Genomic DNA, 23,568 nt, shown 5'->3' with positions numbered 1-23,568 from the left:
AAAAACATTCACATCCACTCCAGCCTTAGACATAACCTCCTTTACCCACCTTGCCAAGGTAGATGCTGAAACAGCCTTAAATGGCTTCCTATAATAAATTAACAATTGTGAACAACTACTCTGCCTTAACCCAACAGTCCTCTTCTCATATTCTTTTAGACAATTATCCACACACAGATTCTATGACCCTCCAACAGAGGATAAAACATAGTCCTAGACATAGTCTTTGCCCTTTTTCTCAACTTTAAACAACCTTCAGGTTGATAACATCTCGAATTCACTTCTAAAGCCCTAATGTCTGAAACTCTCCTAAAAGATATCAAACACAAAAGCATAGCCAACTTCCAAGACAAATACTTCAGATACAAACACGAATTGGTACCTCAACTGTCCAATTCCTTTAGAACAACTGAAACATCCCAAAGTACACCATACTTAGCCTTTGATGGCAAACTGACCCGAACACTCTTCACCAACCTTTTAACCAAAACTTGCTGACCCACGGGCATACCATCCACCAAAACATGCCCTGCTGAAATTGCAGATCTGCTTAAATTCACGGTATTATAAGCCAAATCACTATTATATTGAACTAATGAAAAATAAACAACCTCAACTAAAGGTGCTGATATGGAATCCAAATCCCTTTCAACACACCAACCACACCACTTTCTCCACGCTGACTTGTAGACCCTTGTAGTCCCTAAAGACAATGAACCCGTGATGAGTTATGCAGCCTCCTATGATAGGCCATGCATTTGCAAACTCTCCTGAAATCAACCAAGCTATAAGCCTCAACTGACCTGACACCACCAACTCGGATGCGTTCCCTTGCACATCCAAAATTATGTCCCTGTAATTCGGCAACATGAATGGGTCCTCCATCAACAAACTCATCACATCCGGGAACCACACCTGGGCTTGCCAAAAAGGCGTTATATCAGATCTAACTTTGCCTTCTCCCTCCTGACTTTCGTCAACACTCTCAGAATCATTGAGAACGGTGGGAATGCATAGTGCATCCCCACATTCCACTCCTGAAGGAAAGCATCTATCCCCTTTGCATACGGATCCGGCCTTCAGCTGTAACTCCACCAGCTGTGTATTCAGTCTGTCCGCAAACAAATGCACTTGCATTGGACCCATCTCTGCTGCAACCTCTGAAAAACTCCTCTGTTCAACCTCCAATTGCTCACATCCTTGAAATACCTTGAATACCAATCCACTTCTACGTTGCTCAACCCTGGAATATACTGTGCCTGACTTGAGAACAGAGTGTTTCCTTTGGAAAGAATGCTAATTCAATACTATAAACTAAGTATGCTACTGTACGACGCACTCACCAGCATTCAAACTATCAACATACATTGAGGGAACAGTATAATTTCAACCTATTTTCTATTGACTGTGAGACAGGAGATGTATGAAAATATTTTCAATGTATTACTTTGTTAAAAAAGCATATGCTTAACAGTAAGAGGGAACACAGTGACTCAATTATATCTAAATGTTGTCAAAAATGTAATAAAAACCACATAAAATTCATAAATAACACATGTATATAAAAAACAGAGAGAGAACATGGAAAAGACAAAAGACTATGTCTTTGAGTGAACACATCCGTGATTATTTCATTCAGTGACTGAGGCCTGATACCCGAAAGTAATAAGCATTTAACGGTCCCAGTTTTTCTCACAGATTGAGTTCTATTTATCAAGTGTCGACGCGTTTCAATGATGCCTTTATATGGCCATCTTTTTCAAGACCGAATCATTTGTAACTCCCACAGATCGTAAATAAAAGCCAGGAATGGTATGGACCACCTTTTATTGTGGTCCACTGCAATGCATCATGGATCTGAATCTCAGGAAATCTGGTAGGATCCTAGGGGGCATCTTCCTCCCTCTGTCCTGTTCAAATGTTTTACATATAGTTTTTTGATAATCATAAAACAAACTGGAAGACAGTCAATATTGCCAGAGGTGAAAAGTCTGGGTTCGGCCTGCGGTCCCGTGGTAGAATTAAAAATTCTCTAGAGATTATATTCCTTCTTGATCGGGACCGATTTTCATTAACTGGTTTTACGACTATAGTACTCCTTGATGTGTAGGGATTGACCCAATATGAATCCCTTTTTCTAATTAGGGTTTATTAGAGAGCTGATTCTCCATCTAAGTGGCTCCGTTTGTGACCTGGGACTCTATCTCTATCTCTAGTACCTCTCCAAATATAGCCGTTCCATTCCATGCTTCCAGACTCATCAACCACCAATACAACTCTTCCCTTGTTTCCAGATTCATCCTCACTTTCTATGAATATTTTGCCCCCCTGCCTCAAATGAAAAGCTTTCAACCTCTGCAATGCTCTGAAATGAAGGGGAGCGGGAAAGATCGCTTGAATCGACGCAGATAAAAGACTCCATCGCACACCCTTCGATTTGAACCTGAAGGTAGTCCCTTTGCTCCTCGCACATCGGAATTGTCAGATAACCATCCTTCAGATCTAAGCAAGTTAACCAATCTCCTTTCCTCATTAAATCCCTTAACATATGAATTCCTTCCATTTTGAAATGGTTGTAACAAACCCAATCATTTAGCTCTCTGAGGTTTATTACTGGCCTCATTCCTTTTTCCTTCTTTTCCACTATAAACAAATTGCTTACAAAACAATCTGGGACCATCTTTGCTAGCTCTATCGAACCTTATGCTACTAAAGCTTCTACTTCCGTTAATCACCAGATCCTCCATCTCCTCTGAAAACCGTAAAATAGTGGGACACCTCACCTGTACTGGCTACTGTATAAAGTCTATTCGATAACCTGCCACTGTTTCCAAGACCCAAGGATCTTGAGTTATTTCTCTCCATCTCGTAACAAACTGGGCTAGTCTGCCGCCCAATATTACATGGGTAGAAATAAGGTTTAGTAAACAACTTACCTGAAGCACCCCTTGTTCTTCTCTCTGACCGCAAGCCTCTCGACCTTGCCCTCTGTCTCTGCAGGTAGAAGCTACCCTACTTCATACGTGTGAAATCATAGTTCGCTCCATAGTTTGCTCACTAGGGTCTAAAACCTCTACCAAAGGAACCCCTGGTAATCCCCTGTCCTCGGCCGGGGAATCGACCCTGCATTCTCCCAGCCATTCCAAAACCCCTACGGATATACTTCTGAGCCTTCTGAAGTGAGTTAAAGGTACCCACATACCTTGCCATATCCTTAACAAATTCATCTCCGAAAAGCAAACCCTCACTTTGCTCTCCCAATTCCTTACTAGCCAACTCCCCTAGCTTAGGGTCAATCTTGAATAGGATACATTTTCTTCCTGTCAACACATAATGCTGCAATCGAATTTTCCAGAAGGCAAATCGCCATCTGTACCCATTGACGTAACTCAATTACGACCACTCCTGTGTTACTCGAGTGTGCCTCTTCACATATATCAAATATCTTTGTTAATGGACCTAGCACATCCAGCGGCCTCTACTCTACTCTACTCTACTCGCATTGGCCTAATATTCATTTTAACAATTTTTACAAATATTATCCCCAAAACACGCAAGTCGATTACATTCATAATACCTTCCACCTCAGCTGATTCAAACGCTTTACATTTAAAACTACATTTTATCCATTTCATAAAAAAATTAAAGAAGAGCAGACTACAATACTCAATCTACAAGATTTTAGCCATCATACAGCATAATCAATCATTTTAAAACCCACTCTAAGCCAAACATACCACATTCAAAAAATGACTATGATATGAATGGACTTATCTGTGCTTGAGCAGCAACAAAAGAGGAAAATGGCTGCCTGTTTTATGAATATATGCATGTTCAATGTTCTAGAGCAAATAAGTGTTCTGATTCTAGTGTTTGTTGCTGCTGTGTTTGAGGAGCAATAAAGGTCAAGTGCATAATATTAGCCTCCGGGCCTTGCCATAAACGTTTTGTAAACAAATGAACAGAGAGAAAGGGACAATCAGAGAATAGAATGGTAAGCCCCTATATAAAGAAACAAATATGAGGAGAAATTAATAATTTTTCCTCGTATCGCTATCCTAAGAGATGGTTTTACCTGGCCTTAGTTTTTGTGCTGCTCCATCCTTATAAATATGGGGCAGCGTCAAAAAGCAATGTGTGTTGCGGCGGAATGCCCACTGCAACACCCTTTGCGTGCCCCTTTCACACTAAGCGTGAAAAGGGGCCTTATTCACAAGGCGGTGTTGTGGCTTAACGCCACTTTGTAAATAAGGAGAAGGGGATATCGCCACCCGAACATCACTAAAAGTGACGTTCTGGTGGCATCATCCCCTTGTAAATATGCCCCCTAATTTTCCGCTAAATTTGGTGCAAGTCTATTCAGTGGTCTAGGCTGTAACTGTGTCTAAAGTTCCTAAGGAAAAATGAGTTCGGAAAATACATTTTGGGACCTCACCTGTCCCATTTATCTTGGCCTGCTTGATGGATCATCTCAAAGCTTTCCAGGAAAGAGCTGAGGTGATTTATCTATTTTTGGGAAAGTTTTGTGAAGATTCGTCAAAGTGACGGTCACCACTGGATAGTTATAGTTAGTATTGTGTTGCCAAAGAAAATTTATTTTGGTTTGCTTAGATCTTTGATGCAGTTTATAAAAGTTTCCCCACCCAAAAAATGCATATATATATGTATCTCAAGCATACTTCTTCCATCTTCAAAAAAGACAAAACAATAACGTACAGCTGCACTCTGGCTCAGAATTAGTAAAGAAAAATGCTTCGATTATCCCAAAAATATTGTTTCAACATATGGAGTAAAAAAACATGGTCAACTTTTTTCATCAGGATGCCTTCAACTGGACCATGACACTCATTCAATTAAATTCATGATGAGGACAAATCTGAAGTCTTTTTCCTTGTTCCTTGCAACAATCAACTGCATGTTTAAGTTGTTGGCTGTTGTGTTGACTCATCTTCAAGGTACCACATATGTAGAGGACATCTATATATCTATAGCTATATCAATCTATAAATATGTACATTTTTTATTAAAAAACAAAAGGTTAAAACGGAGTTATACATAGGTCTTCGAATATCAAAAAGCTACCATTTTAAAATCCAACAAAAAACCACTGAAGTTCAACGTGATATAACATGCAATGCCACAGATTTCATATATCATTAGTGATATAACATGTGGGGTCATAAGCAGTGCATCATAGAGATGCAAGTTATACTTAGGCCAGTTACGTGTAAGTGGTGAATTTTAATGTTTTTTTGTTTTAAAACACACTTTTTTTATTATTTAAAGGAGTATGTATAACTTCACTTTAACTTTTGTTTTTTTCCAGTACATTTCTAAGGTTTTCTAAACATAAGTTAAAATCTTACTACCTTAATTAAGTATAACTCCACTTCAACCTTTGTGTTTTTTCAGGGGATTTCTCTGTCTGCCACCAACCCCCCATGCACATAGGCCAGCCCTGCACCCAAACCACTGTGGGCGGCCAACACCCTGGCAACAGTCAACCAGTCAAAGATATTTGTTTGCTCTGGTCCCATGGGACATCCACCAGAGCAAATGGGTCCATAGGACCATTGGGATCTGCACTGGGTTCCGAGGCACTCCTACGGGAGCTGTCAAATACTCTATAGCGAGTACAGTTAGACCAGCGTGCTGAAAAATAAAAATATTGCCTGACCACAAAAACCTGGGGATCAGGGAAACCCTACCCTACCCCCCTTAAATTTGGTGATAATCTGTTAAGCAATTTTTTAGAAATGTGTGCTTAAATAGTTGCTTGTGTTGGGTTTGAAGGGGTTAAAAGAAATTGATAATGTGGACAGTTGGTCCCGCAGGATTCCCATTGTATCACAAATTCAAAAATAGAGCATTCTAGATGGCTGATTCGGAATATTTTAGGTACGCGCAGGTTAGACACTCCCTCCAGACTAACATCCCAGCTGGAACAGCACTACCAGAATCCTCTCCCCTCGAGGATAGATTGCTTGACGGACATTTGCCATGCAGAAGCATATCCCTCACATATAAGAAACTCGTCCACCATACTCCAGACCCATTGCAGGCACTCAGGGAGAAATGGGGGAGAGACGGTCTGGAAATTGACGACGAGGAGTGGCAAGAAGCACTCTCCTCCCCCAGAGAAGTCGCCATATCGGTGAAATTGAGGTTGATACAGCTAAAAATTGTACACAGAGTCTACCTCTCGGGGCGACAGCTAACGCTCATGGGAAGAAGTGAAGATGGGATGTGCAGGAGAAGGTGTGGACTGGAGGGTACCTTCCTGCATGTAATCTGGGAGTGTCCCATAATACAGAATTACTGGAGGAAAATACTTGAGTGCATGAGTATGGTCTGGGGGGTGGCCCTCTGACTGGAGGTTAAAAGATGCCTTTTGAATATCTGGGAACCCACAGACTTGAATGTAAAAGGGAGGCTCTGGGTGACACTTGGGCAGATGATCGCCAAGCGGAATATAGAGCGACTCTGGGGGGCTGCAGCGCCACCGATGGTAAATGGATGGAAAGAGGATATGGATTGGTGCATGGCAAGGGAGAAAACAGTGTACGTGGCCCGTGGATGCCCCCGGAAATGGATAGCAATCTGGACTAGGTGGAATGTGTATCGGGGAAGAGTGTGTGAACCCCCTAAAATTCCTTCCCTTGACAAACAATTGATGATCTGAAACCAACTATAGGTGACACTGATGTAAATTTAGCAACATGATATGTAATACCACAACTGGTTAGACACAATACCTTGTGATGTGAATCTAATGATTTGTATGAACTGACCCTTTGCTTTTAATTGTTGATGTTCAATAAAAAGATTTAATAAAAAATAAAAAAAATAGAGCATTCTGATTGGTCAAGGGAGCTTTTTTCCTATCAGCTCTTTCAGTCCTGCAGGACCAGTACAGATCCGGAATTAGCGAGCAATCTGATAGGTTGGCCACAACCCAAAGAAAAATGAAGCTGCCACCATTCCAAGACTTAAGGGCTCAGTACTTGTGTCACTAAGTTGTAATAATGTGCGTTGGGTGTCAACGGGGGAATCAGTGTCCATGGGGGTTGGGCCCAGGGCCTGGCTCAGCCAACCCCCTACTGGTAGAAGGCCGTGCACAGAGGGTGGGGGGTGGAACTCTGCTGAGTTCTGCAAGTGGGTGGAATCAGCACCTCACGCTAGTTTTTAGTGCAGGGAGCTTGTTCCATGCTGCCTAATCAGCGTGAACGGCAGGACGCATGCACCAGAGGGCACTCTGCTGCCATTCAAGTAGATTTTCTACTACAACACAACCTTTTCCACATTGAGAAAATCTCGCCGGGTGCCACCCTAGTGCCTAAATATCATGCTAGGGGATGCATTACTGTTGGTGACCCACAAACAAAAGCCCTCACAGCTTACCGTTGGTGAGCTGTGCGTGAATAAAACTCTGCAATGCGGCATTTGGCAGTTTTTCACCGGAACTCCCTGCTAAATGGAGTAGAGAAAGCTCCGTGAACTCTGCTGGTGGAGCGGAATTTGCCACCTATCTCTGCCCATGGTTGGAAGGTTTGGCTGCAGGGCATGGCCACAGGCCAGGCACTGTAGCCAACTACCCAGTGTGTTTGGACAAAGGCTGTGAGTAGCAGGTGAGTTTGCTGAATATGTTTGAAATTCCCCAGAAATTCACAAAAGATTTTATTCAAGGTTAAAGTGATGTTATAGTTAGATGTGGTTTATATGATCTTAACTTAATTTTTTTTTAAACCTTGAAATTCATTGAAAATGCCAAAGCTTAAACTGATGATATACACCCTTATGCATCAAGCCAAAATCCAGTCGGTAAAATACCGATTCGTTAATAGCTCCCGGTATTGTGTGAAAAATACCCAATCCCAATGCATCAACCCAAAACCCGAGCAAATAACGAATCGCTAAATAAATAACCTCGAACATACCGAATCGCTAATACCCAAAATGCTAATTTACCGAATCGCTAAATACCGAATTCGCAATTACCGAAATCACTATTAGCTCCCGGAAATTGCCAATAGCAAATAACGAATCGCACCCCAATGCAACAAAACTCGCTAATAACGAAAATCCCAAAAATCGCTATTTTGCCAGAGCAAAATAAGGGGAATCAAAACCTGGAGGTAAAGTTACAAAAAAAAAAAAAATTCAAAATCTTCCTACATGTGCAAATGATTGAGGCAATCACTAAACCCTTAAATGTGGCCCAGGAGACCCTGTTGGCTCCCACAAAATGGCTGCCCTCTACGTGCTTGCAAGGAGGATGCGGATCAATGCAGCAGGACAGCGCAGGAGAAGGGTCCAGGAGCGAGTGTTCAGACTGCGCATAACCTTGCTCGGCCAGAATGAGGACGAGGTGTACCAGAAGTATCGCCTCAATCGCGCTATGATCATGCGCCTGATTGCAGACCTGGAACCATTACTGCAGCACCAGACACACAGGACAAATGCTATCCCTGCGCACGTTCAGGTCCTATGCAGCCTGCACCTACTGGCCTCAGGGAGTTTCCAGGGGGTAATTGCGGTTGCCGGAGGTGTTTCGCAAAGCGCACTGTCACGCTTCTTCAAGAAATTCCTAGATGCCATGCTGACAATGCTCCACACACACATCAGCTTCCCCACAACCCCACAGCAGTTGGACCGCACCAAACAGGCATTCTACCAGGTGGCACAATTTCCACATGTGATTGGATGCATCGACTGCACGCATATCCCCATATGTCCTCCGTCAGCAAATGAGTACCTTTTCAGGAACCGCAAGTCATACCACTCGATCAATGTGCAGGTTGTGTGCGATGCCAACAACATCATAACGGACCTAGTGGCACAATTCCCAGGGAGCACACACGACTCATACATCTTCCGCAACAGTGGAATGCACAGGCGACTACTTAATGGAGAATTTGGAGAGGGACTCCTGTTAGGTACGTAGAACTACGCTTCCCCACACCAACACCACACATGTATGTACATCACCAATGCTAAGTCTATGCTTCTATCTTCTAGGTGACAGTGCTTACACACTGCGGGAATACATACTCACCCCATACCTAAATCCAGCAACCCCGCAGGAACATCGCTACAACGCTGCACACATCAGCACGAGGAATGTGATAGAGCGGACTTTTGGGATTCTCAAGAGCCGCTTCCGTATCCTCCACAAGACTGGCGGCGCCATGCTATACCAACCAGACACATGCTGTCGAATAATTGCTGTATGTGCAATGCTGCACAACATTGCCACCAGAAGGGGGATACCCATGGAGGTGGACAGGGATGACGACCCCCAGGCTGACCAACCACCCGCCCAACGACGACCGGCACACATCCCAAACACAGCAGAGGGCCATAGGAGGCGGACAGACATAATGCAAAATCATTTTTGACCCCGGGTAAAATGAGACATTACAAGTTGGTGTTGGGTGCAACTGTTTAATGCACAGTAGCACTGAGGATTGTGCAACAGAACTAGCATTGTGAATCATGCTCCGATTGCATAAATGTAAATAAAAGGTTCCTTAAAGTCAGGCCTGTGCAAACACAATAATTGGATGGCCATGGTTGCTCCACCATGGACCTGCAGCATGTCCAAATTTCTAGTGGCGCTTGCCACATACACCAAGCCTCCGCTCAGGTGCATCCAAAGCCTCACCACGGCCTGTCCCCGTGGAGGCACGCGAACTTCGGCGCCTGGTGCTGGCCTCTGCCAGTGACACGCTGCTGACACTGGAGGCAGCCTCACTGGTGTCATCCCCTCCCAATGCTGCAGCACTGCATGTGCTGCTCTGAAGTTGTTCCACAGCAGTGGTGATGTGTCCCAGTGACTTGGCCACATCACCGCAGAAGTGCCCAAGGTCCACCTGCAGGGAGACTGTGCGGCGTGCCAACACAGCGGTGCAGTTGCTGTGCCGTTGTATGGCCTTGGTAGCGGCGGCAGAACGCAACATTAGCTGCCGGTTACTCCTCCTCTGGGACTCATGGCCCTCCCTGATGGCACGGGTGAGCTCACGTACCTCCTCCCTGAGCTGAGCATTGCCATCAGCAACCGCAGTGGTCTGGTCCCTGACCGCCGTGCCCATGTCCCTGACCGTGGAGCCCATGTCGGTGACTGCTGCAGTCATGGCGCGCATCTCCCTCGCTAGGCGCACGATATTGCAGCTGATGCTAGCCACATGTCTTCCCTGCAGGTTCTGTGTACGCAGCATCCTCTCCTCGATTGCAGAGGTTGTTGGGACATCCTGGTCTGCTGAGGAGACGGAACTGCGACGGGCCCTGTGACGCCGTGCGTGTCTTGAAACTCCATGTGGTGCAGCAGGTGGTGTGGATGTGCGCTGCGTGGGTGCCAATTGCGGGGGGGGGGGGTTGCCATCTCCTGCAAGGGCGCAACTTGGTGCCTGTGCCTCTGCGGTATTGTGGCTGTACTAGCTGCAGGCTGTCTTGCTGGTGCCGTTGCTTGTGGCGCAGGTGCTGGTGCCTTGGCTTGTGGCGCAGGTGCTGGTGCCTTGGCTTGTGGCACTGGTGCTGGTGCCGTTGATTGTGGCGCTGGTGGAGTTGGTGCTGGTGGGGTGGCAGGTGTTGGCGGTGCGTGCGCATCCTGCGCAGTCTCCTGGTCTGACTCCACGGGTGTCTCAGAAATGATCAGCTGGTCGCTGTCGTCAGAGTCCCCAGGTGATGCATCTGTGTGTGAAACAGTGCATGATTAGTGGGATGATTACACCTACATAGTGTTGTACCCATTAATGTCCCTCTGTGGTCCAACAAATGAACAGTCTACAGCCATGTACAAAATATGTGGTGTGTGCTCAGAGGATTTACGCCTGTACCTGCACTCTGGGCTGACTAGACTACAACTCCCAAGATGCAGTAGTGTCATGTGTGGAGCTGTCTGTGCCAGAGCTGCAGACACAGTGAGATTGGGCTGGGGGCATGGGTATGGATTTACGCTATGCTGGGTGTGGCACAGGCATGCATCTTACCTTGGGCACTTGTGGCTGCACCGGACGTGTCCATCTGGATCACCCCCACGACGGCTTCCCGCTCTATCGTCCCTTCCACAAGGTCCTCCAGGGCTGTGTTGGATGGTGCAGTGGTTGTTCCGCCTCCAGTCCTTCTTGCCTCCCGGAGCCTCTCAGCAATCCTCTCTTTTGCGCGCTTCCGCAGGTCATACCACCGTTTTTTAAGGTCGTCGATGCTGCGGCTAGTGACGCCAACCGCATTGACCCTCTCACGGATGCGCTGCCAGATGCGCCGCTTCTCGGTCTCAGGCACCTTGAGGGACAGCTTGCCAAAGAGGCGGTCGTGTTTGCTGGACACTCCCTCGATGAGGTACTCCAGCTCCCTGTCCGAAAACTTCTTCTTGCGCTTGCGTGCAGATTCTGCGCTGGATGGCACTTCCTGCGACATGATGGATGTGTGATGTGAATGGCAGAATCTGTGTGGCCTCACTCTGCACAGCCTGTCCTTCTTTCCAGCTCCTGTCTGCTCCTCTGTCGAGGCTATGTGGGTGGGGCAGCAGTATTTCCTGGTTTGTGATGTCATCAGCCTGTTCCCGGAGCGACGCGGCAATTTGCGATTTCGCTATTACCGATTCGGTAATAGCTAATTCGGTATTACCGAACTCGCTATTAGCCAAATCGGTATTACCGAACTCGCTATTTGCTAGTGAGGCCGTTTGCGTGCCCCGCTATTAAGGAATCGGTAAATTTAGCGATTTTAAAGGAATCGCTAAATTTCACCGAATCTGTTGATGCATGCCAATTACCGATTCCTTAATGGCGATTCCTTATTTTTCGCTATTAAGGAATCGGTATTAGTTTGGTTGATGCATATGCCCCATAGTTGGGTGTTGAAAATAGCTAAAAGCTAATGATTAAAAAACAAAAAATACACTGAAATTTCCAAGTTTTAGTTTAATGACCTAACTAATAACTTGGGCCCCCACCATGAACTACTTCGGATCTCACATATTAGATCACTTCTGACCTTGCTAAATGACATCATTGATTATATCACTAATGACATCTTAAACTCGTCACTGTCCCATTTTTTAAACATGTCTCCTAAGGGGGAAGTAACGGTAGCTCACAATACAAAAAAATCATGAAACAACTTGTAAACAGTTATTTATGACACGATCATGGCTATCCTGATCCTATTGTTCAGGGGCATCTTTAAAGGTGGGACCGTGGGCAATTGTTCACTTGACCAATGCCGTCAAGGTCCCTGGATTCTGCGTCTTTCAGCAGATGGCACCTTTTGCTGACGGCTGCACCTTCACGCTGCCTCATTTATTAATGTACCCATCAGCAGGGGCGTAGCTTCAGGGAGGATGTTTGGGGTGTCACACCCCACTAAAAATGTATTTTCCAACAAATAGTGTGGTACAGGTGCTTTCAGTAGGGTATGGAAAGACGTCAGATTTCACCAGGAATTGTACCTACACAGACAAAAACACACATACTCTCCTTTGTTTTTAAAGTCCTAAAAAATATTTGAAATTTTACAACATATTGTGTTTCTCTCTTAGTACTCCTATCTATCTTTCCTCCCCTTTTCTACTGCCCCTTAGGCCCCTCATGCACCCTGCTTGTCCTATAATGTATTTAACACTATATGCCAGTCTGACTGTCGGAAAATCTGAAGCTCACACCCCACTAATCTTAGTGACCAAGCTACACCCCTCCCTATCAGTGTAGCTTGTTGAAGTAATAAAGTGATTTGTATGAGTTCCCTTGTATGCGTTTTTTACATTGTTTTTACAATAGGGCCAGAGCTTGTTCCTGTTCCAGCTTTTTTACATTGATGCATCTGGTATCCAGCTAGGAGCATAACACTAATGCTTTGGCTCGGTGTGGCAGCTAGAACTTCAAAGTGTTCCTTTTTTCTGGCACTGTGCCTGCTTGTCCTTGACACCAGCAGGAAATGTTATTTCCATTGTAAACCAATAGTGGGTGGCTCTGGGAGGTGGTTGTTACAATTTTGCAATCCAGCTACCATGTGGTACTTATGAGAGCCCTGAAGTTTCCTGCATTTGCCCATGGATTAACACAAAATACCCACTGGTACATTGTCCACCTTGCTCCACGTCTCACTCTAGTCTTGGTTACCACACCACCATTATGATGTCTTATGCTGCATCTACCTCTCAGCCCTCAAACCTTGCCTGGATTAGTTCTTTGATGTAGAGCTGTGTGTGCTACCATGGTCTCTAGTGCCTATGATTTCACTTACCCATAGCTCTACCTAAAGAATCGTGCCTGACTCAGTCTCAGCCTGCACATGAAGGCCCGTACATATCAAGGGTTTGCATCATCCTTGCCCCACGCAAGGGCCACGCAAAACCTACCTGAGATTTAGCAAGCCACGCAAGGCCACCTTGCCTGGCCCTGCATGGCTTGATAAATCTAGAGTAACATAAGACAGCGCAAATTGATACCTTGCATTACTATGCCCCAGAGAAGTGTTTCATGGGTGGAGCTTGGGTGTTCCCACTGATGCACCCATGAATTATGGCGCATTCCCAGACTTACCATTAGCGGTAGACCTGTGAATGTGTCAAAATTCTATCAATTCCCAGGTGAGGCATAACAAGGAGAAATATCTTTATTTCTCCTCATTCATAAAAAGAGCGAAATGCCTGCCGTGATTGTTTATGTGCAGAAAGGTCTCCCTGACTTCACAAAAACAATACAATGCAGGCACCCTTGCACCATGTTCAAGAGCGCTTGCATTGGTGCTAGACAGCCAAAAGTGCGCCAGCACTAGGAAAGGACAGAAATGCGCCGTAGAATGTTAAATAGAGCGCATTCCTGCCCTTTCACACAGTGCAACAAGGTGGATTGCTGCGCTGCGCTGCATGAAAGGTTTATAAATTTGCCCCGAAATGTGTTAAGAAACTAGGTGGAAGGACTAAGAAAGATGGTGTTGATATTCATGGCAGTGAAAATTCTGTGCCCTCCTTAGTTCTGGATAGCACTAAAGGTTGAGCAACACCCAGTGTAAAAATAACTCACTGCAAAGCTGAAGTCTGGCAAAATTAGTTGGTAATCAGGTTGTATTAATATCAACCATAGATCTCAGCCCATACATTTAAAATCAGCATCTCCAGAAATGCACTAGCTGTCCAGGGATAGATTAGAGACATATGATGGACATGCTGGGTTGATAAACTACTCAAAGTACTGTTGCAAACAGTTGTCCTGTTGGGAAAAAATAGTTCTGCGCTCTGCCCGCAGATAATCTCTTCGAGTTTTCACTCTAATGTAAAATAAACATCACTCTTGTCCCTCGAGTGATGCCTGCTATTGGCTCCCTTCCTGAACTCACAATGCTAACCCGGTTCTCAAAAATGAATTCTATTTTTATGAATTTTGTATGGTCCACAAGGATGGAGTATAGATATTGATTTGAAAAACGTCTCCACGTCTCTTTTAAAACACACAATAACAATGCTAACAGATAGAGGGACAGACAGGGCTAGCCAATCCTTTACATTTCTTCCACATTTTGCAATATATACCTTGTTCTGGGAGATTTATTCCGGCCAATGCTTACGACAAAGGCCCTACCAAACAGTTTTCAATTTTTTCGGTGCCTGCAGGTGAGCACACATTTTTTGGGGGGATGGGCTTTTTTTCATGACCAAACTTTGACTTAGAGAGAGAACTAGAAAGCAGAAAAGGGAGGATAAAATAAGAATAAATAAAACGGGGAAAAAGCGACAAAGGGAGAAATGAGGGGTGAAAGAGAACCTGCAAAATTGAAATAAAGACACAGGAAGTTTATGGTGGTGCAAGAAAGAGACGTGAGGTGGAATAAACACTGGGCAGCCTGTATTTTCGGCAACCCCGACATTTGGAAATACCAGACTCTTAAAAAACGCTTTAGGCTCCTGCACCCATGTTTTTTACGGCTTGATCATTGATACAAAAGTAGTTAGGATTTTTGTTACAACCTTTCTGAAGGTCCATAGAAACTTGGAAGCTTCATGAATTTTGCAACATTTTTACCATTACAAATACACAAGACAATCATGACTTTTGCCACAATTTGTGTTGCACTGGCTTAACGAAACTCGAGGGGGGCCCCTGCAAGCCCCTCTCCTGATTCAATTAGGAGCTCTCCAGCAAGAGTACTGTGCTGAGGGGGCGCCATAGAGCATGCCCTCTCTCCCAGCAGCTCGAGGGCTGCAGGGGTCTGTGTTACGCCACTGTTACACATACGCATATTTACCACTCATAAAATGGTATAGAAAATGGTACTCTGCAGGAAACATTATCCTTGTTCTACGCAGTGTCACTGTGCATGGCACAGCTCCAGAAAAGAGAACTTTGTAGACTAAAGGGCATATTTACAAAGAAATTACAGAGCGTGGAGCTGCGGCAAATTTTGCAGAGCCACGCTCCACTATTTTCAAAATGCAGGGATGCACCGTATTTACAACAAAAATCAATCAATAATGGCAATTTGTTACTTCAATGTATGCAGCACGCATAGAAGTAGCAAATCGCTATTATTTAATGATTATTTATGTGCAGGAAGGGACAATCATTGATGGCATTTTGTTCTTTCTATGTGTACTGCATTCAGCACACATAGGAAATGCAAAAACGAGGAGAAATTTAAGTATTTCTTCAAGTTGCGTTGTGCCATTCTAACACATGCTATTGCTTCTCACTGCCTCAGATTTATACCCCCTGTGGCAGCATCAAAAAGCAATGGGTGTTGTGGTGGATCATCCACAGCAACACCCATTGCGTGCCCCTTTCACGCAGATACCTGTGTGAAAGGGCACCATATTTTCAAAGAGGCGTTAAGTCACAAAAAGTGGCAAAACGCCACTTTATAAATATGGTACGTGGCATTGTGCCACCGTAATGTCGAAAAAAGTGACCTTCTGGTGGCGCAATGTCCTTGTAAATATACCCCTAAATGTTTGCTTATAATTATTTATGATTTGTTGCTTGGCTGCGTTTGACTGTAGTGAAAATCTGCTCACAATGCACAGAAAATATATAGCAAAGCCTAGGTGAAGGTGAAAGTAAACCAGGAAACTTTGCAAACTTTGCAAAAGCTTAATATGTAGAACTTCGCCAGAGAAAAAATCTTTGATCACTCATACTTATCGTGGAGTGTCCGAGCTGTGTATTAACTGTGATTTTTGTAGGTAATTAATGAATATATCAACCGTAGGACCTTTCTACCATGTAGAGCGATCTGACAGATTGCGGGTTCTTCTCCAGGTGGGTGTTTCTGTGCCATGCACAGTCCACAGGATGTTCTGCAATGTTGCATGAGTAAAAGATGTCCACTTTTTGGCTAACTGGATTGTCCTTCTGTTTCAGGCAACTTCCCTGGCAAAAAAAATATTTTCACGACCTTTCTGACCCTTGAGGAAATTGTTGTGTGAGAGTCACCTAAATGTGAATTTTCTTCAAAATACAAAGGCGCCGCAGAAAATCTCTGGTCTGCACACTCAGCGACAAGCATTTTAGGCCAATGAGAATCAGTGAGGCCTATAGAACTGACCAATAGCCTGAGAGTTTCAAAGCAATTTGTGCAATATGTGTGCATGTGTGTGGTTGTGTTTATGTGAAAGTGTGGGTAAGGAGTTTCAATTGTGCTCCTTACTAGCACCCACCCCCCTCCTCCCAGGGCCAGTTGAGAAGCAATCTGTCAGGACTGGTTGCTGTTCCCAGTCCAGTGCTGGTGCATATAGTTGTATCTTACAAACCTACATCTGTGTGGGCCTCATGCCTAGTAAAAGAGGGACACGGGGTTGATTTGAATCAGTAACCCTACCTTTCTCTTCCTTTGAGCCCATCGTGTGGCTCCTGATAGACTGTCATATGACTAAATGTAGTTACTGGGATGGCCATACCTGAAGCACAGCTCAACTTTGTGCAGCTAGTGATAGGAGAAACAGAAAGTCAGCAACGATGTAGCTCGCGGCATTGCCATCCCAGATGACAAGTTTACTCAACCTTAAGCCAGGTGTAACGCTTACTAGCTCCAAGAAGCTTCCACGTTTTATGACCTAAACAGCTGAACCAAAACCTCAGCAGAAGGGATTAAAACCTTTCACGGCACAAGCGTAGTCAGCACTCTCAAACAGATCCCAACTCAAGACCTTCTTATCAAACATATACAGCACAGCCTACATTAATAATATTACTGTACAACTGTCCTTTAAGGATATTAGACATTATAACTGCACTAGAATGTACTGACATTGACAGAGGGCACATACATTCTATTTGGGGTGACTAAACAATCTAAAAGAAACCGAATTCAGAATTGGATGTTTGAATTTAATTTGGGGACACTTGTTGTTGGGTTGAGGGAGTAATGTTTGACAAAAGGAGCTACAGCACGATCCTTCTCTCGAAAGATGTAATTATTGTGGCAACATTCTATGAGATCCCTACCTGCAACCCACCCATTCCTTCTTGGCAGAGAGAGCCAAGAAACTGAAACTGATCTGCAGTGATGCTTCTGTATATGATATGAGCATCAGCTGGGACAAAGGTCCATTCAGATGGAACTTCTCAGAGGAATGGACCTTAGGCACAGCTCTGCGTCAAACACCTTATACAATGCCATTTTTGGTAATGTACAAAGAAGTGTCCTGCAGTTAGACTTATTGACTGCTACTAGGTACTGGAGAGACTGTGATGTACCTCAAGTAGAATGCTCAAAAGCACCACAACCCGTTCTATCATGTTTCTGCATCAGGATAATGCTGTCAACTGCTAAGGAGATGTCATATCCATTACTTCCACCTGTACAATATCCACCATGTCTACCATCTCAATGGAGGGCAAAGAAATAATAAACCAGCATCAGCAGCATCTTTTTCAAGAAGAACTGGCAATGTCAGTAGTGGATCAACCAAAAAAGGTAAAGTGCAAACTTGTAAAAAGAAGAAAGCCGTAGTCTTCATGGAAATGATAACACAGTCTCTTTCTCGCTCCTTAATTTTCTTCTTGAAAGAAAGAAGGAAGATTCATGGGAGATCATAGGGTTGATCATGAATGAGTTGAACATTGACTCAGATATGGAAGCACTTGTTAAGACTGAGGATCTAGACTAAATGGGAATTGAAATTGAATATGCTAGTCTCCTAAATGTACATATTCCACACGGTTCCCTACTGTCTGTCTCCTGTCATTCTTTCCATGGTATATTATATTTGTAAACCACTTTGATACCTTCAAGCTGTCCTGGCGGTCAGCAGAGACCGAAAAAGACCTTACTCAGATGTCATTATTGACTGTATAGCCAGGTTTTTAAAACATTTACAGAAGCATAAATGCTCAAAGAGTTTTGCAGGGTATCTGGAAGCGTATTCCACATTTTTGAGGCTACTACCTCTGTTTCATTTGCATTGAATTGTAGGGCATTTTCCCTTAATCGAACTGTAACTGCTATCATACCCTGATGAACATTCACCAAAGAAGCATTAACCAACTGATCCACAGTCAAGATTAGCTCGGTATCATCAGAGCAATTCCTGCAGTTAAACCTGTAGGACTTCACCAAATAGACCTGGGGCATAGATATAAATTAAAAAGAGTTGGCTTAAGTGCTGGGCTTTGAGGCACACTCTGACACAATGCTTTGAACTCAGATTGCTAAAATGGTTAATATACTGCCTGACACCTGTCCTTCAAATATGACTTAAACTATTGTAGACGGACGCACTTATTGCAGCTTCCAACAGTCTAGTAAAATAAATGGGGTGCTAAACCCTATCTAAAGGGGCAGATAGAGGTAATAAAGCGAGAGCCTCAGGGTGCCTTATGTCTGCTGACATTGAAAGGTTATCTAGCACCAATGCTAACGATGTTTCAATACTATATCCTGGTCTGACGTCAGACTGCACTGATTCAAGGACCTGGTGTTGCTTCAAACAGAGATTAGCCCATTGACATGTTTTTCCAACATATTTTAATGGAAATGGTAAAAGCAAGATAAGTCTAAAAGTAGAGAGGATCTATAGGTTTTCTTAACAGCAGGACAATCAGAGATTGTTTCATTTTTTAGAAACATAGGTGTTAATTAAACAGCTGTTGCACATCACTTAGAGCAACTCTGCTAGTTCTGAAGCAAACTCTTTCAAAATCGATGGAGGGATAAGGTCGAGTGGGAGGTCAGCCCTAATAGTACATGGAACCGCTTGGCCCTCTACTCACAGATAACAGCATTATGATTCAGCAATATGCAGATGATGCACAACTCTACTTGATAGTCCCCTCTGCTTCAGGCACTAAACATCTCAAACGCTGTTTAAACATCACCCAGACCTAGATGTCCATTGCCTACATAAAGCCCAACCCATCCAAGAGAGAATTTGTCTTATTTGCCCAAAAACACCAAACAAGATACAATACAACTGTGGCTCAATGACATGCACCTGATGGCTAAGGCTTCCAACCCCAACTTTCACTGGCTTGCAAGTCACTTGGAATCACCCTGTACATCGCCCTCAACCTAAAGGAAGGTTAGCTTCCTCTTTATATGAAGAAATGTACAGATCTTCGTGCTTTTAGGAAATCCCTGAAAACATGACTGTTTATTCAATAGTTTTGCTACTTTCCCCCATGTCAAGATCTCCTGTCACCAGTCTGCCTTTTTCGGATCATTTCCTTGTGCAGCAATAGTACCTAGACACATTCCGGCAAAAGTGTGCTATACAAAAATAAGTTTCATTCATTTAATTTAATTCACGATGGAATGGAGCTCCTTGCAGCGATCTGCTAGGATGTTCTTTTCTGTTTCTTTCAGGAGGCGGTGATACTGGTTAAAGGGGGTATGGTCTCCTGTCTCTTTTCTGGTGTGCCACTTCCTTTCTAGTTGCTGTTAGTTGCGTTTGGTGCTCTGCAGGGAACCAGCTGGCTCTTCTAGCAGGTCTTTTGGGTTCTGCTGGCTTGGCAGGGTTTTGTGTCATGCACATTTTTTTTTTTTATTAATTTTTTTATATTTACGTAAATCAAAAACAAAGCAGAGAGGAGATGCAAAATGCAGCAAAGAACAAAAAATGCAAATAACTACAATTCAGAGATATCATGTTTCTCTTACATCAGTCATTACTATGGAATTAATAAAAATCTTCCCCCCCCAAAAAAGTAGACAAACACTTCTTATATGGACATGAAATTAAGCAATCCTAAGAATAAGCTACTAAGATCTTTCAGTTTTGGGTAATTATAGAACACAGGGTGCCATGGAAATATCAAGGATATCATAAATGATAATGCAGTACATACACTTGTGGCATCAAAATTCATACAAGTTCATCACAAATTTTAGAATACAAACAAACAGGAAAAATGACCCTAATTAAACTTTGCCTCGGGGGTTCATTCTACCGGGGCAAATTGAGCCATCCATGTGGTTAATGGCCACCAAGTCCCCTTTTCTTTAATCCTACTTTTTCTACCTCTCTGATCATAGAGTTCTTTTTCCAGTTTAAATATGTGTAGGAAGCGACCTTTCCACTGCTGAAAGGTCGGAGGAGAGGAATCTAGCCAGGCTGACGTGACAAAGAGTCTGAGCATTGCCATTGCTATAAACGTGAGCTCCTCCCCAATTTTCCCATTTCGTTCATTTACACCTAATAGAATCAACTGCAGTGAGAGCAGGACATCTTTCAATATGTGCTGCAGAAAGTCTGCTATTTCTCGACCGATAGGTCCTATATTTGGGCATGTAGTGAAAATATGAACCAGATCCGTGCCACTTGTCTTGCACCTGAAACACTGGGCCCCTTCCACTCCTCCCCACTTTGTTATTTTTGCGGGCGTAATATACAAATCGAAGAGGGTTTTAAAATGTTGAGCCCGCAGGTTTGCAGGACATAGTTGTGTCAGCACATTTTGTGATCGACTTGGAGAAGTTCTTCGCAGCCTGTTCAGGGTCTGATATTCTGTCTGGGAGATGTGAGTTGAGAGCTTTGTTCCACTGTTCTTCTGATCTTTTTCCAGTTTCTGCGCATGGAGCTGGGGGGCATGGTGCTAGTGTTGGCAGGTCCTGAGATGATGAAATAGATGCTGTAATGGTCAGTCCAGGTAAACTGTGAGACATGGTTGTACTTGACTCTGTCACTGGATGTGAAAATGGGGTTGAGTGTGGGTCCCACGATGTGGGGGTAGGGTCGGGGACAAGTTGCTTGAGGCTGATGTTGCTCAAGCTTTCCAGGAGATGGGTTGTGATGGTGTCTCTTGGGTCGAAGTGGAAGTTAATATTCACTAGAAAGATGTAGTGTTTGGAGTGGATGACGATCGGGGTGATGAGGTCAGGGATGTCATTGTAGAAGCTGGGGTGTGGTGCAGGTGGTCTGTAGGTGAGGGTGCCTCTGTTAGTACTTTTTCCATCTGTGTGAAGTTGAGATGCTCCATTATTGGGGTTGAGTCATCTGAGGAGGTCTTGCAGCAGATGGTATCCTTGTGGATGAGGGCAATTCCACCTCCGTGTTTGTTGGTTTGGTCCTGGTGTGTTATATATTATAGCCTTCGGGGGTGGTGATGGTGATGCCTGACACGTAGGTGGGGTTTAACCAGGTCTCTGTGAGTAAGATGATTTCCTGGGTGAGGGATGAGATTGTGTCCCAGATCACCATGGCATGTTTGTCGAGTGATCGTGAGTAAAGTAGAATGCACTGGAGTTGTGAGGTAGCAGTCCTGGTCCGCATGGTTGACGCAGTCATGTTTGTAGTGTATCCAGCATTATTGGCTGCTTTGGTGTTGCAGGTGCAGCGTCAGTTCTGGCAGAAGAATGGCTCTCTTGTGGTGCATGGAGATGTACGGCAGCAGTTGTTGTTGTATATGCGCCTGGGATCCAGGGCTAGTAGGTTTGAGGCGGTGTAGCTCGCGGGGTGGAAGAACCAGGGTTCCTCGCGCTAGGCGTGGTTGAAACACAGATGGGTGCAGACAGACTTGCAATTGGCACTCAGGTGGTGTGGCCCTGCTACAGCCTCCATTAAGTAGGTCCTGGGAGGTGGGAAGTAGGATGGAAGGGGTGAAAAAACAGTAGCAAAATCTGGAGGCAGAGCAGCGGGAAAACGGCGGAGGAGACAAAAGGTAAATACAGTGATACAAAATAACCAGAGAAGATTACACGGAAGGAAAAGTCAAAATGGCTGAGAGAATGTGAAACACAGTAGCGAGGGGGAGCTGGCAATGAGGGACGCATGTAGTACCACTTTACTAGAGACTTACAAGTAAATAAATATGCTAATTGGGCGGAAGCCAATTCTACCATGTTTAAAGGAGAGAACCCAAGCATGCACAGTCTTGGTTCCGGTAGCACAACAGAAGGGTAATTATGACACCTAGTTATGAAGCTGTGATTTAAAAAGACAGGTCTTAAGATTCTATCTACAAACTGACAGGGAAGAACTGCTCTGTAAATGGAGGAGTAAGGCATTCCACCTCTTGGTTGTACCATACGCAAAGCTTCTAGCCCCAACACGTTCTTTTAAACTTGGGCATTTTAAGGTTGGCTGCTGAGGAACATTGGAGTGGCCTAGCGGTAATGTATCTGATCAGTTTATTTTTAAAGAAATCTGGGCCTTCGCTATGGAAGGTCTTAAAGGCGATGCAAAGAGCCTTGAAGTCTATCCTCTTCTCAACTGGCAGCCAGTGAAGCTTCACTAAAGCCTGAGCCACTGAGCTTTGTCTAGATATTCTCAGCAATAGGGGAGCTGCCGAGTTCTGCAGGATTTGTAATTTGCGAAGGAGCAGTTTCTGTAAGCTAATATACAGTCCATTAACGTAGTCTATTTTGGATAGGGTGAGTGCAGTTACTACTACTAATAGGAATAAAAGATCTTTCTCAGAATTTTGTAATGTAAAAAAGGCACATGAGGTAATGGCATTCACCTGTTTATCAAACAACAGATGGTTATCATAGATCACACCCAGATTTTTCACCATAGTGACTGGGGTTAGAACGGTGCCCAGCTCCTCCGGCCACTGGTCCGGTGACCAGAACGAGCTGGTATATCCCAGTAGTAATACCTTGGTTTTATCGGAGTTCAACTTCAGACAATTGCACATCATCCAGTTGTTAACTTGTTGCTTGCAATAGCTGAAGGTGGCCGCTGACTCTTTGTGGTTGCCAGCAACTGAGACGACAATTTGAGTCAGCATAGCACACAACCGAAAAACACAGGTTTCTGATAAGTGTGGCTGGCGGTATGACATAAAGATTAAACAGGGTCTGGCTCAGAGATGATCCTGGTGGAACCCCATAAGAGAGAGAAAAAGAAGCTGAGCAGTAGCCATCCAAAGACACTAATTGCACTCTATCTGTTAGAAGGGAGGCTAATCATGATAGGGCTAAGCCACTATTGCCCAAAGATTCAACACGGTCAATCAAAATCTTATGATTGACCATGTCGAATGCCACTGTAAGATCATGGAGGATGAGAGCTGCAGAGTTCCCCCTTTCAAGCTATGCCCTTAGTTCCTCTGCGGCAGTAATTAGGGCCAGTTCAGTACTGTGTTGGCAGCGAAACCCAAACTGTGAATGATCCAGTAGATCATTTGAATCCAG

This window comes from Triturus cristatus, chromosome 5_1 (assembly GCF_964204655.1).
Source record: "Triturus cristatus chromosome 5_1, aTriCri1.1, whole genome shotgun sequence".
Lineage (NCBI taxonomy): Eukaryota > Metazoa > Chordata > Amphibia > Caudata > Salamandridae > Triturus > Triturus cristatus.
Note: the sequence above shows the minus strand (reverse complement) of the source record.